Genomic DNA, 12,386 nt, shown 5'->3' with positions numbered 1-12,386 from the left:
ATTTTTAAAGCGTACAACAGCCCAAGGGCATCGTGGCGCTGTTACAAGTATACATATCTGGTTACAAAGGAAGGCTTAGTCGTTAAATTGATATTTGAATTTACGGTTCATGTAATTGTTACATAGTACAGAGAAGGTATTATACATTTGCATTTACAGTACATTTTATTGTTACATAGTTGCAAAGTTGCATATTACTTCTAGGAACATGGCATGTTTTTATCAGATAGTTGTTTTGCAGGGTGATAGGGTGCAGAGGGTTATATAAATAGCGTGGTTTTGAGGGATTTGCAAACGGCTAGTCGGGAGGGGTCTGCTCTGAGTGCGTTGGGAAGGGCATTCCAGTGTTTCGGAGCTATGTAGGGGAAAAGCAATGCCGCCGGCGTTGGCTATTTTTATGGCGGCTGCGCAGTTGGTTAGCATGGTGGCTTCTTAAGTGGCGGGCAGAGATTTTTTTGGATAGTGTTTCTGATAGGTAAGGTGGGGCGGTGAGACTGATGCATTTGTGCTTAAGCGTGAGATCCTTTCCTTAACTGGGAGCCAATGGGCTTTGCGTCTGGCTTGGGATATATGGTCACTTTTTGGAATGTGTAGGGCTGCGCGGAGCACGTTGTTTTGTGTTGTTTGGAGCGTGTTGATGTTTTTAGTAGAAGTGCCTGCTAGAAGGGCATTGCAGTAGTCAAGTCTGGCTGCTATTGTGACTCTGGCTATGGATAGGCAGTTTTGAGTGGTTAGAAAGGGTTTTATGGCAGTTATAAGTTTAGTGGTGTGGGCAGAGGAGATGGCGCTGACCGGTCTTGTCATCGAGAGAGTAGAGTCTAAGTAGACTCCTCGGGTCTTTACAGATGTGGAGACGGATATATTGGTGTGGTCGATGGTAAAGTAAGTGTATTTAGTGTTGAGTTTGGAAAGAATTTCCTTGGGGCCCAGGATGATCTCAGTTTTATCCACATTTAGGCAAAGACCGTTGATTGCCATTCAGGTTTGGATGGTGGCATATATCTGGAGGAGAGCTTCTGCATCATGATCATAATCTCCAGTAAGGGGGAGGAGGACTTGTGTTCCGTCGGCATAGTTTGTGTATGCTATGCCAATCGCATCCAACAAGTCGAAGAGAGGTTTGGTGAACAGGTTATAAAGGGTGGGTGCAGTACATGAGCCCTGGGGGACTCCACAGTTGATGGTGGAGGGTGCTGCGTTGGCTTGGTCAGAGTAGACTTTCATGGCCCTACCTTCTAGGAAGGAGGTTATCCATGCAGTGGCTTTGTCAGAGAAGAAGGCGGCATTGGACAGATGGCAGCTTAAGATATTGTGGTCAACAAGATCAAACACGGCAGAGAGATCGAGGAGGAGCAGGAGGGCAGGTTTGCCATTGTTTTGGTAATTTGGTTCTTGAGATACAGGAGGGCGGATTCACTTCTCCCTAGGATGGCATTGGATTCCAGATATTGTTGGATTTGGATGTGAGAAGCTTTATCCGGGATTTTGAGGAGAAGTGGAACGGTGGTGAGGGGGCGGTAGTTGTTTGGGCAGGCGGGGTATAGGGTGTGTATTTTCTTTGGTTTTCTTTAAATGAGTGGGCAAACCCAGGCTTCTTTTAAGCTTTGTGGTATGATTCCTGAGGAGAAGGATGCATTACTGAATCCAGTGATGGAAGGGGTGAGTGAGTCTGCGCTTTCTTTGATGATAGTACGGGGTAGATGTCCCCTTTAAAGGTGGAGGATTTGATACGTTTTAGAAGATTAGTAATGTTTGTCTCAGTGACGTCTCTGAAAACAAAGAGGGGTATTTGGGGGAGAGTTGTAGGGGCGGGGAATGGATGTGGAGTGTTCTGATTGGGAAGGGCTTGGCGTTGTGCTGATCATTTTTCTTGGAGCATTGTGACTTTGTTGAGGAGGGCGTCCTGGATGTTGGAACACCAAGCTTTATCATTGGTGATTTCATCTGGGGTAGTAGCCGGGGATGCAAGATCTTTGAAGATAGTGAAGATTTCTCTAGATTTAGCTTTGGAGATTTTTTGATTGAATGATTCTGATTTGGCTAGGAATATGGGTTTTTTTATATGTAGATGAGATCTCTTTAAATTCCTTTAGGGAGGATTGGTTGGGCGTGGATTGCCATTTGGTTAGAGCACAACGCTTCTTGTTGCGTAGGGCAGATGGGTCTTCCGTAAACCATGAGTTAAAGTGCATTGACATTTTGTTTTTCTCTTTTTTTTGTCTTCTATGGATTCAATAGCCTGGGTGAGCATGTATGCATAGGTGTTGGCCAGTGAGATGGGGTCGTTGATAAATGGAGATTTGAGTTCAGGGATATCCAGAAGCTGTGCAAGGTGGATTTTAGTTAGTTCTTTTAGAGCTTCTGACTTTGGCGGGCGGGGCATATGAGAGTATTTTTACGATTAGGAGTGGTGGGAATGGCAAATTGGATAAGGTGTTGGTCTGTCCATGGGAGGGCTGAGGTGTTGTTGATGGACGAGACGCAGTTGTGATCCGCAATCCAATCGATGGATCGGCCTTTGCAGTGGGTCGGTGCATTATTTTTGTGTTCAACCCCAATGTGTGTGAGTTCTATGGCTAGGGCGGCGGCTGCTTTGTCCTTGGGGTCATGCAGGACTAGGTTGAGGTCACCGAGTAGGATGGTTTTGGTTGAGTTTTTTAGGTTATTCCCTATGATTTGGAGGAGGTGCTTTTGGTAGTCTTGTGTTGAGGCAGGTGGCCTATAAGTGATTAAGATATTTATGGTGCAATTGGGGGAGGGAGAGAGAGTTTGGCAATGAGGTCAGCGTTATTTTCCCACTGTTGGCTGCAGAGTCTAATGGAGAGGGTATCTTTGAAGATGAGGACTACACCTCCACCTTTGGATGTCTTACGGTCCTGTATCAGAATATTGTACCCCTGAGGGTGTGCAAGGGAGAGGGAGGGGTCTGAAGCTTCATGTAGCCATGTTTCAGAGATGGCTGGTAAGTCAAGTTTAAGGGCAGTGATGAGGTTGTTGATCTCCAGTGCATGTGCTGGGAGGGATCGGGCATTGATGAGTGCGCATTTCAGATCTGTATGGGGAGGTGCTCCTTTCAGATCTGTGTGAAGTGGGGCGAGTGGTTGTTGGGTGAGTGCAGAGGTTAGGTCTAGGGGGTGTGGTTAGGGAGTGACTGTGGATGTGACGCGTGGGTGTTGGTCAGCTTGTGGTTAGGGGTGTGTGTGCGTGTGGTTGGGGTGCGGGAGCTAAGTTTGGATTTTCTGAAGTAGATAGTGGGTGGGGTGCTGCGGTGTATGATGTGCAGTTTAGGGTGAGCTCGGAAGTCTGCCGAGCCTAGGGTTGAACTGATTGTGGTCCTTGAGCTTGGTGTGCGAGCTGGGCTGGGTGATCTGTAGAAGGTATGAGGTGGTGTGTCTGTGGTCTAGTGGTAGTGCGTGGAGGTCTGTATGCATGGGAGTCATGCTGTAGATGGACCAGAGGGCGAATGTAAAGAGTATGATGGCTATGCGGGTGATGTGCGCTGTGGTGGTGGTCCTGGCAAGCAATACATGGGAGTATACATTTGTGCAGTACAGAGATAGAGATGTGTCTAATGCTAGTAGAAGTCTTATCTACGTGGATTCAGTGAGCATGGTTAAAAATGGGGCTTCCAACAGTTCAATGTGGGAGCTGCAGAAGCAGTTCAGAGTAGGCTGATCCTGTAATCAGCAGTTCAGGTTAGGCTAGTGAGGTAGGCAATTCTAGATAGGCTTAATCAATAATCGACATAGGGGCATTTTGCAATAGATAATTCAGATTAGGCTAGTCAGATGGGCAGTTCAAAATAGGCTAGTCCAACATAGGGGCAGTTCACAGTAAGCAATTGAGGTAAGGCTAGTCCAGATGGGCAATGCAGAACTAGGCTAGTCCAACATAGGGCAAGTTCACAGTAAGCAATTGAGGTAAGGCTAGTCAGATTGGAAGTTCAAAAAGAAGGCTAGTCCAACAGAGGGGCAATTCAAGGTATGCATGTCAGATAAGCTGGCCTGACAGTGGTAGGATAGATTAAGATAGGCAGTTAAGGCAGATTGCGTAGGTCAGTTTGTGTGAAATTCGTAAGATATGCCTATGGTGAGTATAAACAGACCTTTATACGCTGGTATGAAGGCAATTCAGGCAGGATAAGACAGTAGAGTGAGAGTTTGTGTTGGTCATTCAGCATCGCTTGCAGATTGCAAGTACAGTGTGACTAGATGGACGAGATCATCGTTTATTGCCGGAAGTCATATAGTGCCCAATGCACCGGGGCATATACAATGTTATTAATGATTAAGCTCTGTAACAGTATAGATTTGCTGTTGATACCCAATAAAATGTAGGAACTTGCAGAATTGAGTGCTAAACGGCCTGGAGCCGCGTCAGGTGTAAGTGCGAACCTCCATGGCGGAGGGTGTGCCAATGCAAGTGCTGAGGGGTAGACAGGAGCAGGGCCGATTGGGTGTTGGAGGTCAGGGGCTCTGAGGATGCATAAGGGCCCCCTGACACCAAACACAGCAACTGTGGAATTAGCAGAGGAGAGAAAAAGGGAAAGAGGAGGTAAAGAAGAAAGCCTTAAGGTGCTTTCAGAATTTAAGAAAGTTCTACTCAAGGTGCAGAGGGTGGGTGAGGCTGTTCCATAGGAGAGAGCCAGCTGAGGAAAGCGACCAACCACCTACCCTCTGTTTAGAAAAATGTTTTATTCACAAAGAAATGATCCCAGAGGATCGTAGTGGTCTAGAGGGAGAGTATTTAGTAAAATAAAGTTGAAGATGGTGTAGTCCCTGGGCCCAAACCGCCTTGTGGATGATGCAGAGGGATTTGAATTTAGTAAACATTTTAGGGAAGGAGAGAAGGCCAAGGATAGGTCTTGCTGCTCTATTTTGGAAGATGGTAGATTCAGGAGGAGGCTATTGCAATAGTGAAGCCTAGAGAGAACCCGACCTCGGGTAACATTGAGTCTCTGGGGAAAGGGAGAATTCCTTTGAGAAGAAAGAGCTGAAAGTGTGACTTCTTGGCAATGTCCTGAGTGTGAGGGAGGAAGGAGAGAGATGAGTTGAAGAGGACTCCAAGGATTTTGGCTTCAGAAGAAAGCAGTGGGAGAGCCCACGGAGGAAGGCCAGAGTGGAGGGAAAAAGGAGTGAACAGAGGTCCCGATGGGAAGGATCTCAGTCTTACAGGCATTGAGGCAGCAATAGTTGGAGGTGCACCAGGACTGAATGTCAGATCGGCAGTCAGGGATGATGGATGATGGAGGATGCAAGAGGGTCAGCAGGAAGTTTGAAAAAGAACTGCCATCTGTGTAACACTGGAAGGAGGAGTTGAGTGTGTAAGCAGGGCAAGGTATTTTAAAGAGCCAAGGAGAGAGGATAGAACCCTGGGGGGGACACCACAGGGAGGTAGGGAGGGAGGAGGGGGAGGAGTCCTACCATATCTCTTTTATAACATTCACAATCCTCGTATCCTACCTAGATGCCAAAAAACAAAAGCCCCCTACTATCTTCCTCTTATTTCCTCCATAGCGTCTTCTCCTAGTCATCTTTTTAATAGTCTCATCAAATACTACCCTCCCACACCTCCAACTAGACCCTTCTTCTAATCTTACAGCTGATTATATCGCTTCTTATTTTGGTTCTGAAGTCGCGGATATAAGGTGGTGGTCCTCGCAGCCAAGTATCTTGCTTGTCTGAAACAATACTTCTATTAACTCTTCTATTTGTTTGCTTTGGTATCCAAACTAGAAGTTACTTCTGTTGTCTCCTGTGCCCACTAAACTACTGCTCCTCTTGATCCTATGCCATCTCCTTGGTTAGATCTGCTTTTCCCTTCTTTCCTCATCTGGCCCTACTCTTTAGCTCCCACTTCAGCTTTGCTGTTTTCCCGATAACAATAAACCTGCTTCTATTATCCCACGTTTACAAAAACAACTAATTTTGACACTTTACGATCTAATGTTTTCCCTATCTCGCTCCTTTCCTACCTATTTAAAAACTTGGAAAGACTTGCCGTTCCCAGCTTTTTACTTACCTAAGCAGTCTTTGGGTCCCTGTACAATCTGGTGGTTGCATCAGTCATTCTACAGAAACGTCGTCTTCTAACTCTTAATTTGACTCTTAATGCTAGGGATAGTAAACTTCTCTTTTGGTTCTTCTTGATCTCTCAGCTGCTTTGAACAGAGTGGATCACTCTGTTCTACTGTCTTCTTGACCATCCCTTGGTATTTCTCTTTCAGCTCATTCACGGTTTTCCTTTTATTTAAACAATCTCTCTTTGACTGTGACATGGAAGGGGTACTTCCTCCCTTCACTCACGTGCTTATGGGATCTTTCAATATTCCGTATTTGGTTCTCTGCTAGCCACTTTGCTTACTATCGCTTTTGCATCGCTTATTTTCTCTTTTGGCTTTAAAACACACTATGCTGATGATAAGATTTCCTTTCTTACCTTCTGCAATCATCTGTGTCTTTCACGTTGTATTTCTGCCATCAAGGCTTAGATGGCCTTTTGTTTCCTTCGTCCTAATCAAACCTGAAATTGTATTTGTTCCTGCTTCACCTTAAAATCTATCCCCTGTTAACTCATTTCATCCACTTTCAATGTATGTGGCTTCCTCTGCAACTAATCTAGGTGTCTGGGGTAATCGATGGTGACTTCATGCTCAACGACTTAAGATGGGAAGTTGTTCAGGGTCAAGTGTGCGTGTTTTGTCTTTTTTAATTCTGCACTTCTATTTAACTAATTATAGCAGTAACTTCTTGTATTTGTTGGTTTAATTTTAACATTAGGAAAATTTACCATCTGCTCACTTTCTTAGATACTAAAACTTTAATTCAATCTCCTGTTCTGTCTCGGTTAAACTACTCTTGTCTTTATGCTGGTCTTCCGAAGTGTTCTCTTCTTCCTTTCAGGTATACTCTGCAATATGTATTCTTTATAATCTTAAATATCTCGCATATGTTTGTCCTACCTTGCTTTCCCGCGCTGGCTTCCTATTCCTGCATATTTTTTATTTAATCTATTATGTATCCAATGATGCCTTAGCTCTGTAGTATCTTTCTGATCTGGTTACTCTGTATATCCCATCCAGATTTCTTCACTATTCTTCTCAAATCACGTTCCTTCTTGTCCCTCAACTCATTTTCCCTCTTATCAGTTACTTTCACGTAAATACCCACATTTTTGCCTGTTGATTTGGGAAACAGAAGTAGGAAGACTCAAAACAGGAATAAAGGATTGTCTGATTTGAGTTTGTTTTCCACCTAGCTCCTAATGGTCCATGACTTGCACTGAATGTCCTGCTTTTTCCGTTTTTCTCATTTGTTGTACCATTTTCTTTTATTGCTAAAGCCAGTTGGATATAATAAGCTGTACATAACTGCCTTGGATATATCACTCTTGGAATGATACTTGTGAGGTGACAAATAACACATGTGAGAAGCAGTGAATGCCACTTTTATAGGTGGATTGATCAGGGAGGGGTCGAGATGGAAGAGGCATTGTTGGGGGCTAATCTTAAAAGCAAAATCTGATAACTGGAAAGGCGAATACTGGCACTAGGAGGGGGAAATGATGACCTGATTTCACAGAGTCCAATTAAGAGACTGGAATTGAAAACCCTCTTCTTAGACAAAGTTTCAAAGAAGTTGTGCAGCACTTCTATAAGAAGGTGCCAAGACCAGATTCTCATTTAGCTAATAGACTAAGTGCAGCTGTGCTTCAGGTTGGAAAAGCACAGGAATGTACGAATCCAATGGTTATATCTGAGCTCTTTCTATTATTACTTTACAAAGGATCCAGAGAATGTTATTGACCTGTGGAGCTATAACTTGGGATTTCAAAACCAAGAAACTACAATAACCCCACAGGTTTCTTATATAGTCGTTCTGGTGTTTTATGAGTTTAGCCTTTCATCATACCCTAATAATCAAAATCTGTAAATGTTTCACTACAAAATGTTATTATTTAACAATTGCATAATATCTATCTTTACAAAGGTCTACCGTTCCCCTTATTTTAACATTCCCTCTCTCTCACGGTTAGGGGATAACTAACATTTTCATCATATAAAGGAGACAGAAAATAAATTCTCCACTCAACACTGATCTTTACATATCGTGTGATGCTGAAAGACCCTCTTTATACCAATAGTCTTGAAAAAATAGACCTAGTACTTATTTGTTTTTTTATAATATCAAAAATAGTTTATTTTAATAGGTTGAATCACAACCCAACTTGTTCTTTTATAAAACTAACTCTAAAACAGTATTTTCAGTAAAAAGGACCCCACAACACAACATACAGTGGATACATTTACAATACAAATTGTGAGTTTCACTCACATCCATTCCTATAACATGACAATACAATACATCAACATATAAAATTTATATAATGATTTAAACATTTCCAATCACTGAGTGTTATTAACTCAGAATAAACAGTCCCGACATGTTTCAGTTCCTCGTGGCACTAAATGCATGAACCTTCTTCAGGGGAAGAACACTTTTAATTTTTTCTCCACCATGTAATCCAGGGCCCCAACAGTACTCTTCAAACCGTACTCCTCACAAGTAGGATTACTGCAGTGTAGGTGTGCCACAGTGCACCCGAATGCCCTCCGACCTCATCAAGCTTCTCGTTATTATCATTCACCCATTTGAGCCAGTTGATTAATTTAGAAATCTTCATATTCTTACCTCTGTTTTAGCCCTGTTCCTCATACCGAACCCACAGCTGCTCTGCTGTTCGATCTATGCGAACGCTAACTCCATTGCCTCCTTTTCATGAGCCGTGTGATTTAGCAAACACTGGAGCTCTCCCCGGTTCTATCACTTACTCCATTAAACGGTGCCATGTTGGAATTGGCACCGTTCCTAGCCTGTGTGCTTATAAATGATCATGGTTGTTCTCAAACATTGGTTAAAAGGCCAGATCTATTATATTTTTGTTATGACTGCATTTCTGTATAATTCCTTCCAATGTTCATATTTTTGTACTCCTTTCTTCACTATACCATCTTTCCGTGTCTTTCTTTCCAACGCTGTGTGAAACTGATTAGACAGTACACCAGATTGTTTATTTCCAAGCCCCTAGTTTTCAGCAAAATTAGATTATTGCCATTAGCTATCAGGCATACTCGAATAGCTTTTTCCATATTTTGATTTTGCATGATTCTATGCCGGATTCCTTTCACCTCTGCTTCACTATGGCTACTCTCAAAGTATCTGACATTAGGCCATTCTAGGCTCTCATTCAGCCCATGTTGCCATCCCTTTGTTAGAAAAGTCAATTGTTGCTCTCTTCTTGCAATTGTTTGCCAATATTCTTGCCATGTGTTCAGTCTCTGTTATTTTAAAACAGTCCACCTGAAGTATTCAAATCTATAATTCATTGTTTGAAAATGTTTGACTTATGGAGCTTCCTCTATTTTATTCTTCAGACAACTCATGTGCTCTATGATGCGAGTTTTGACTATCCTAAGATTCTTTCCTATATATTGTTTGCCGCAGGGACATGTGATCATGGGCACCACATTTTTAGAGTCACAATTTGTGAAGGTCTTTTAGACCCACTTTGTTCTCAGCCCTATATCTGCTTCGGTTGATATCTTGGTGAGGGTACAGACCCTGCATTTTCCACACAGGAAATGTACTCTCACTGCTGGTAGCCCCACATCTCTGTGATACTTGGTTGCTTGGGAATATTAGACCTTATATCATTTCTCATTACCAAGTCTTTCATGTTGAACTCCTTTTAAAGGCAAAAATAGGCCATTTTGTATTTCTGACTTGCTTTATCAAACACACGCCAGTTCTCTGACAGAATATTCTAGAACTTGTAAAACAGATTTGTGAAAGTCTGTACACAAACCAGTTCGTTATTTTCCTTGGTATTCTCTCGATTCTCCAATAAAGCTTCTCTGTTATCATTGAAGGCACTTTTCTCTGACTTGCATTCTAACTTTTTCTGGATAAGATCTGTTTTACTTTTTTCCTAAAAGTACAGCTTTTTTTAAAAAAAAAAAAGATTTCTGTGGTTACTATTATTGCGTTTAATTCAGAGAAATTGACTGAACGGCAAATTCTCTCTCTCTCTCTCTCTCTCTCTCTCTCTCTCTCTCTCTCTCTCTCTCTCTCTCTCTCTCTCTCTCTCTCTCTCTCTCTCTCTCTCTCTCTCTCTCTCTCTCTCTCTCTCTCTTTCTCTCTCTCTTTCTCTCTCTTTCTCTCTCTCTCTCTCTCTCTCTTTCTCTCTCTCTCTCTCTCTCTCTCTCTCTTTCTCTCTCTTTCTCTCTCTCTCTCTCTCTCTCTCTCTCTCTCTCTCTCTCTCTCTCTCTCTCTCTCTCTCTTTCTCTCTCTCTCTCTCTAATGTCGTGTGTGATGACTTTGGAAATGCAATAAAGCATTCCTGTCAGTGCTTTTATGAAATGGCTTTACACTTATTCTGCCCTCCTCATGAAAGATTGTTTTGTCCAAAATGTTTGTCATTTCGATTCATACCATTTGTGAACTGTAAAAAACAACTCGGATCATGGATTAATTTTGCAAAGGCTGTGGCTTGTTCTTTCAAGTCCTTCAAAATTATCAAGATGTCATCAATACGCCTTAAGTAATTGTGTAGTGTGGTCTTCAGTGAGATTGCCATGATTAGTCTCATCTGAAAGTTGCCTTAAACATTCTCCAATATATTTCTCTCTGTCAAACACCACTATCGCTCTGCCTTTGTCTGCCTTTCTGATAATCACGTGTTCATTGGTTTTTAACCTCTGTACAATTGTCAATAATATTTTGGGATACATTCTGGTATTGCTTGTACGATTGTTCAAGTCTTTCTATCTATGTCAACCTTTTCTTCTCAAACTATTGATTCTGGTGACAAGTACCTGGCTGGAGGCATAAAGGTCGAGGGTGCCCTTAAACCAGTGCAGTTTTGAATTGATTGATTCGTAACTGTTATTCTCGAAATATATTTTTATTCTAATTTTAAACAACTGCTGAAATTGTGGAACTCAAATGGGTCATGATTCTTGGTTACTGTGTAATCCACTTAATTCAAAATATTTTCATCATCACTGGTTAAGGTACATTGAGACTAATGTCTGTTGCTGCAAGTTATTCTTCTGTTCTCTTTGCAGTCTGTTCTGTCTGGTCCTTTCTCCTGTTCCTCTGTCTGCCTCTATTGACTCTGCCATTTCTGGTGTTACTCTTACCTCTCACAATTTTGGATGTTTTCACCCTGTTTGGGTCTCTCAAAATCACTGCTGTCTTCATTTGTACTGAAAGTGGTGTTTCTAAACCTCACATGTTGATTTTGTTTGTCACCACCATTTGGTCTAACCTCTTCCTCATTGGTCTTATAGTGGTCTTATTATGCTGTCTAGAATAGGGGACTACCTTATGCATAAACATTTTTAGGTCTATTTGTGATGCTGTACATAGTTTTCCTCTTAAAATCATACATTTCTAATTGAATTTCTTGCAGCCTTTTCTTATACATATCAAGCATACATGTCTTTTTTTAATTCCTCTGTGATTTTTAGCCAGATAGATGTCAATTATTATGGGCAAACTCTTTGGCACTATCGATGAGGATAAGCCAATCTTGGTCGCATTTATTTGAAATTTAGCTCCACTTAATTCTGAATACTATCTTTTTTGTGTGTATTTCTTGTTTTATTGGTTAATTAAACCTTTTAACAATGTACACAAACTTTATAATTTCATGAAATAGGAATCATCACTTTTACAAGTGACATTCATTTATTAAAATACATAATATGAAATGGCTATAATAACTCAGTCAAACGTAAAATCACAATTCTGTCGTAAAATATAAAATTCTACCGTCAATTACAAACACTTATAATCATAATTCTATGCACCATTTTGTTGATTAACAGATAAACCACTCTCAATCAATTTAATTTAATAAATAAAAACAATTCCTACTATCTACTAAAATTCCACTTTCATAAGTTCAATATCATATTTGCAATTTGTTCCCACATATGGAGTAACGCACAATTTAAAATAATACTTTCTCCAGAGTACATGTGGCTCCATGTTTGGTCTGTTTGGTAGTCATCAATGTGGTACCTTAGGTTTGAGAAGGATTTTATATGGATATTTTGTAATTTAATACATTTTGTAAAGAGCTGTACTGATGTCTCAACCCCCTCACCACACAATCTACAGTCTATCCTCATAATTCATATTCATCCATGCCCGATAGAAGATAATATGGGTAATCGCTCCAACCTTAGCAGAAAAATAAATCTTCTCGCCTTATGAATAACATTTTTTGTTAGATATGTACATGGTGTGTCTGGCTGGAATCCCTGTTTACCATAACACTTATATTTCCTTATTTTGTATAACTTTGATAGTCTAGCATCT

At 41.4% G+C, this 12,386-nt stretch overlaps 1 protein-coding gene across 3 annotated transcripts in view; it reads left to right on the top strand.

Moving 5' to 3' along the window:
• Positions 1 to 12,386, top strand: part of SPG21 (SPG21 abhydrolase domain containing, maspardin) — a 328,600-nt gene that overhangs the window by 272,988 nt on the left and 43,226 nt on the right. The window lies entirely within an intron of this gene.

Source organism: Ambystoma mexicanum, chromosome 11 (assembly GCF_040938575.1).
Source record: "Ambystoma mexicanum isolate Mex_15411 chromosome 11, UKY_AmexF1_1, whole genome shotgun sequence".
NCBI lineage: Eukaryota > Metazoa > Chordata > Amphibia > Caudata > Ambystomatidae > Ambystoma > Ambystoma mexicanum.
The sequence above is the reverse complement of the archived record's forward strand: the minus strand, read 5'-3'. Positions and strand labels throughout refer to the sequence as shown.